The 5,000-nt window shown below is 41.7% G+C and overlaps 10 non-coding genes across 10 annotated transcripts; 3 read left to right on the top strand and 7 right to left on the bottom strand.

Moving 5' to 3' along the window:
* Nucleotides 1-127: 127 nt before the first annotated feature.
* Nucleotides 128-199, bottom strand: trnaw-cca (transfer RNA tryptophan (anticodon CCA)). Its single transcript has one exon. It is a non-coding gene; the product is annotated as a tRNA-Trp (tRNA).
* A 661-nt stretch (nt 200-860) lies between these two features.
* trnay-gua (transfer RNA tyrosine (anticodon GUA)) lies at nt 861-947 on the top strand. Its single transcript is given in 2 exon segments — nt 861-897; nt 912-947. It is a non-coding gene; the product is annotated as a tRNA-Tyr (tRNA).
* A 227-nt stretch (nt 948-1,174) lies between these two features.
* trnaw-cca (transfer RNA tryptophan (anticodon CCA)) lies at nt 1,175-1,246 on the bottom strand. Its single transcript has one exon. It is a non-coding gene; the product is annotated as a tRNA-Trp (tRNA).
* Nucleotides 1,247-1,699: 453 nt separating this feature from the next.
* On the bottom strand, nt 1,700-1,771 carry trnaw-cca (transfer RNA tryptophan (anticodon CCA)). The gene has a single exon. It is a non-coding gene; the product is annotated as a tRNA-Trp (tRNA).
* A 428-nt stretch (nt 1,772-2,199) lies between these two features.
* trnaw-cca (transfer RNA tryptophan (anticodon CCA)) lies at nt 2,200-2,271 on the bottom strand. Its single transcript has one exon. It is a non-coding gene; the product is annotated as a tRNA-Trp (tRNA).
* Nucleotides 2,272-2,661: 390 nt separating this feature from the next.
* Nucleotides 2,662-2,748, top strand: trnay-gua (transfer RNA tyrosine (anticodon GUA)). The gene is given in 2 exon segments: nt 2,662-2,698; nt 2,713-2,748. It is a non-coding gene; the product is annotated as a tRNA-Tyr (tRNA).
* Nucleotides 2,749-2,975: 227 nt separating this feature from the next.
* Nucleotides 2,976-3,047, bottom strand: trnaw-cca (transfer RNA tryptophan (anticodon CCA)). The gene has a single exon. It is a non-coding gene; the product is annotated as a tRNA-Trp (tRNA).
* Nucleotides 3,048-3,500: 453 nt separating this feature from the next.
* trnaw-cca (transfer RNA tryptophan (anticodon CCA)) lies at nt 3,501-3,572 on the bottom strand. The gene has a single exon. It is a non-coding gene; the product is annotated as a tRNA-Trp (tRNA).
* Nucleotides 3,573-4,009: 437 nt separating this feature from the next.
* Nucleotides 4,010-4,081, bottom strand: trnaw-cca (transfer RNA tryptophan (anticodon CCA)). The gene has a single exon. It is a non-coding gene; the product is annotated as a tRNA-Trp (tRNA).
* A 663-nt stretch (nt 4,082-4,744) lies between these two features.
* Nucleotides 4,745-4,831, top strand: trnay-gua (transfer RNA tyrosine (anticodon GUA)). Its single transcript is given in 2 exon segments — nt 4,745-4,781; nt 4,796-4,831. It is a non-coding gene; the product is annotated as a tRNA-Tyr (tRNA).
* Nucleotides 4,832-5,000: the final 169 nt, after the last annotated feature.

Below are 5,000 nucleotides of genomic sequence, written 5' to 3'. Positions count from 1 at the left end.
CAAATATATCACCTTACAGAGTGGAAGGAGCGTTTGTCATATTAGAGGCTTCTTTTTTACACGCTTCAATAATTTTGAAAACACTTGACGTTGGACTTCATACGTTTAATGTAAAGAAGAGATGGCTTGACCCCGACGTGATTTGAACTCGCAACCTTCTGATCTGGAGTCAGACGCGCTACCATTGCGCCACGAGGTCTTAAAAAACAGGTTATTGCATCCTTTGCATGGCCGTTGATGCATTCACCCCAATAAGGAGCCTACTTTTCCCAATAACCTCAAGAGGTACGGATGTCTGATTTTCTTGGAAACTTTTCGTGCCTTACGATTTTTCCATGATTCGATAGCTCAGCTGTTAGAGCGGAGGACTGTAGATGAGTTGTTGGGTATCCTTAGGTCGCTGGTTCGATTGCGGCTCCAAGGAGTGTGATTTTATATTCAGAGCAAATATTTTCACATTTCCTTTAGACCTCGTATTGGCAGTTAAAAAAGCCAATGGGTCAAGATCCAAATATATCACTTTACAGAGTGGAAGGAGCGTTTGTCATATTAGAGGCTTCTTTTTTACACGCATCAATAATTATGAAAACACAGCTGGATGAAAACACTTGACATTGGACTTCATACTTTTTAATGTAAAGAAGAGATGGCTTTACCCCGACGTGATTTGAACACGCAACATTCTGATCTGGAATCAGACTCGCTATCATTGCGCCACGAGGTCTTAAAAAACAGGTTATTGCTTCCTTTGCATGGCCGTTGACGCATTCACCACAAAAAGGAGCCTATTTTTCCCAATAACCTCGAGAGGTACGGATGTCTGAATTTCTTGACACCTTCTGGTGCCTTATGCGTTACATCCTTCGATAGCTCAGTTGGTAGAGCGGAGGACTGTAGATGAGTTGTAGGGTATCCTTAGGTCGCTGGTTCAATTCCGGCTCGAAGGAGTGTGATTTTAAATTCAGATCAAATATTTTCACATTTCCTTTAGACTTCGTATTGGCAGTTAAAAAAAGCCAATGGGTCAAGATCCAAATATATCACTTTACAGAGTGGAAGTAGTGTTTGTCATATTAGAGGCTTCTTTTTTACAGCTTCAATAATTATGAAAACGAAGCTGGATGAAAACGCTTGACGTTGGACTTCATACTTTTAATGTAAAGAAGAGATGGCTTGACCCCGACGTGATTTGAACACGCAACCTTCTGATCTGGAGTCAGACGCGCTACCATTGCACCACGAGGTCTTAAAAAGCAGGTTATTGCTTCCTTTGCATGGCCGTTGACGCATTCACCACAAAAATGGAGCCTATTTTTCTCAATAACCTCGAGAGGTACGGATGTCTGATTTTCTTGGAAACTTTTCGTGCCTTACGCTTTTTCCATCCTTCGATAGCTCAGCTGGTAGAGCGGAGGACTGTAGATGAGTTGTTGGGTATCCTTAGGTCGCTGGTTTAATTCCGGCTCGAAGGAGTGTGATTTTAAATTCAGATCAAATATTTTCACATTTCCTTTAGACTTCGTATTGGCAGTTAAAAAAAGCCAATGGGTCAAGATCCAAATATATCACTTTACAGAGTGGAAGTAGTGTTTGTCATATTAGAGGCTTCTTTTTTACAGCTTCAATAATTATGAAAACGAAGCTGGATGAAAACGCTTGACGTTGGACTTCATACTTTTAATGTAAAGAAGAGATGGCTTGACCCCGACGTGATTTGAACACGCAACCTTCTGATCTGGAGTCAGACGCGCTACCATTGCGCCACGAGGTCTTAAAAAACAGGTTATTGCTTCCTTTGCATGGTCGTTGACGCATTCACCACAAAAAGGAGCCTATTTTTCCCAATAACCTCGAAAGGTACGGATGTCTGAATTTCTTGACACCTTCTGGTGCCTTATGCACTACATCCTTCGATAGCTCAGCTGGTAGAGCGGAGGACTGTAGATGAGTTGTTGGGTATCCTTAGGTCGCTGGTTCGATTGCGGCTCCAAGGAGTGTGATTTTAAATTCAGAGCAAATATTTTCACATTTCCTTTAGACCTCGTATTGGCAGTTAAAAAAGCCAATGGGTCAAGATCCAAATATATCACCTTACAGAGTGGAAAGAGCGTTTGTCATATTAGAGGCTTCTTTTTTACACGCTTCAATATTTATGAAAACGCTTGACGTTGGACTTCATACGTTTAATGTAAAATGGGTTGACCCCGACGTGATTTGAACACGCAACCTTCTGATCTGGAGTCAGACGCGCTACCGTTGCGCCACGAGGTCTTAAAAAACAGGTTATTGCTTCCTTTGCATGGCCGTTGACGCATTCACCACAAAAAAGGAGCCTATTTTTCCCAATAACCTCGAGAGGTACGGATGTCTGAATTTCTTGACACCTTCTGGTGCATTATGATGAAAACGCTTGGCTTTGGACTTCATACTTTTAATGTAAAGAAGAGATGGCTTGTCCCCTACGTGATTTGAACATGCAACCTTCTGATCTGGAGTCAGACGGGCTACCGTTGCGCCACGAGGTCTTAAAAAACAGGTTGTTGCTTCCTTTCCATGGCCGTTGATGCATTCACCCCAATAAGGAGCCTATTTTTCCCAATAACCTCGAGAGGTACGTATGTCTGAATTTCTTGACACCTCCTGGTGCCTTATGCGTTCCATCCTTCGATAGCTCAGCTGGTAGAGCGGAGGACTGTAGATGAGTTTTTGGGTATCCTTAGGTCGCTGGTTCAATTCCGGCTCGAAGGAGTGTTATTTTAAATTCAGATCAAATATTTTCACATTTCCTTTAGACTTCGTATTGGCAGTTAAAAAAAGCCAATGGGTCAAGATCCAAATATATCACTTTACAGAGTGGAAGTAGTGTTTGTCATATTAGAGGCTTCTTTTTTACAGCTTCAATAATTATGAAAAGGAAGCTGGATGAAAACGCTTGACGTTGGACTTCATACTTTTAATGTAAAGAAGAGATGGCTTGACCCCGACGTGATTTGAACACGCAACCTTCTGATCTGGGGTCAGGAGCGCTACCATTGCGCCACGAGGTCTTAAAAAACAGGTTATTGCTTCCTTTGCATGGTCGTTGACGCATTCACCACAAAAAGGAGCCTATTTTTCCCAATAACCTCGAGAGGTACGGATGTCTGATTTTCTTGGAAACTTTTCGTGCCTTACGCTTTTTCCATCCTTCGATAGCTCAGCTGGTAGAGTGGATGACTGTAGATGAGTTGTTGGCTATCCTTATGTCGCTGGTTCAATTCCGGCTCGAAGGAGTGTGATTTTAAATTCAGATCAAATATTTTCACATTTCCTTTAGACTTCGTATTGGCAGTTAAAAAAAGCCAATGGGTCAAGATCCAAATATATCACTTTACAGAGTGGAAGGAGTGTTTCTCATATTAGAGGCTTCTTTTTTACAAGCTTCAATAATTATGAAAACAAAGCTGGATGAAAACACTTGACGTTGGACTTCATAATTTTAATGTAAAGAAGAGACGGCTTGACCCCGACGTGATTTGAACACGCAACCTTCTGATCTGGAGTCAGACGCACTACCATTGCGTCACAAGGTCTTAAAAAGCAGGTTATTGCTTCCTTTGCATGGCCGTTGATGCATTCACCCCAATAAGGAGCCTACTTTTCCCAATAACCTCAAGAGGTACGGATGTCTGATTTTCTTGGAAACTTTTCGTGCCTTACAATTTTTCCATGCTTCGATAGCTCAGCTGGTAGAGCGAAGGACTGTAGATGAGTTGTTGGGTATCCTTAGGTCGCTGGTTCAATTCCGGCTCGAAGGATTGTGATTTTAAATTCAGATCAAATATTTTCACATTTCCTTTAGACTTCTTATTGGCAGTTAAAAAAAGCCAATGGGTCAAGATCCAAATATATCACCTTACAGAGTGGAAGGAGCGTTTGTCATATTAGAGGCTTCTTTTTTACACGCTTCAATAATTATGAAAACACTTGACGTTGGACTTCATACGTTTAATGTAAAGAAGAGACGGCTTGACCCCGACGTGATTTGAACACGCAACCTTCTGATCTGGAGTCAGACGCGCTACCGTTGCGCCACGAGGTCTTAAAAAACAGGTTATTGCTTCCTTTGCATGGCCGTTGACGCATTCACCACAAAAAGGAGCCTATTTTTCTCAATAACCTCGAGAGGTACGGATGTCTGATTTTCTTGGAAACTTTTCGTGCCTTACGCTTTTTCCATCCTTCGATAGCTCAGCTGGTAGAGCGGAGGACTGTAGATGAGCTGTTGGGTATCCTTAGGTCGCTGGTTCAATTCCGGCTCCAAGGAGTGTGATTTTAAATTCAGATCAAATATTTTCACATTTCCTTTAGACTTCGTATTGGCAGTTAAAAAAAGCCAATGGGTCAAGATCCAAATATATCACTTTACAGAGTGGAAGGAGTGTTTGTCATATTAGAGGCTTCTTTTTTACAAGCTTCAATAATTATGAAAACAAAGCTGGATGAAAACACTTGACGTTGGACTTCATAATTTTAATGTAAAGAAGAGACAGCTTGACCCCGACGTGATTTGAACACGCAACCTTCTGATCTGGAGTCAGACGCACTACCGTTGCGTCACAAGGTCTTAAAAAGCAGGTTGTTGCTTCCTTTGCATGGCCGTTGATGCATTCACCCCAATAAGGAGCCTACTTTTCCCAATAACCTCAAGAGGTACGGATGTCTGATTTTCTTGGAAACTTTTCGTGCCTTACGCTTTTTCCATCCTTCGATAGCTCAGCTGGTAGAGCGAAGGACTGTAGATGAGTTGTTGGGTATCCTTAGGTCGCTGGTTCAATTCCGGCTCGAAGGAGTGTGATTTTAAATTCAGATCAAATATTTTCACATTTCCTTTAGACTCGTATTGGCAGTTAAAAAAGCCAATGGGTCAAGATCCAAATATATAACTTTACAGAGTGGAAGTAGTGTTTGTCATATTAGAGGCTTCTTTTTTACAGCTTCAATAATTATGAAAACGAAGC

Source organism: Carassius gibelio, chromosome B18 (genome assembly GCF_023724105.1).
Source record: "Carassius gibelio isolate Cgi1373 ecotype wild population from Czech Republic chromosome B18, carGib1.2-hapl.c, whole genome shotgun sequence".
Classification (NCBI taxonomy): domain Eukaryota; kingdom Metazoa; phylum Chordata; class Actinopteri; order Cypriniformes; family Cyprinidae; genus Carassius; species Carassius gibelio.
This window is presented reverse-complemented; position numbering and strand designations above follow the sequence as displayed.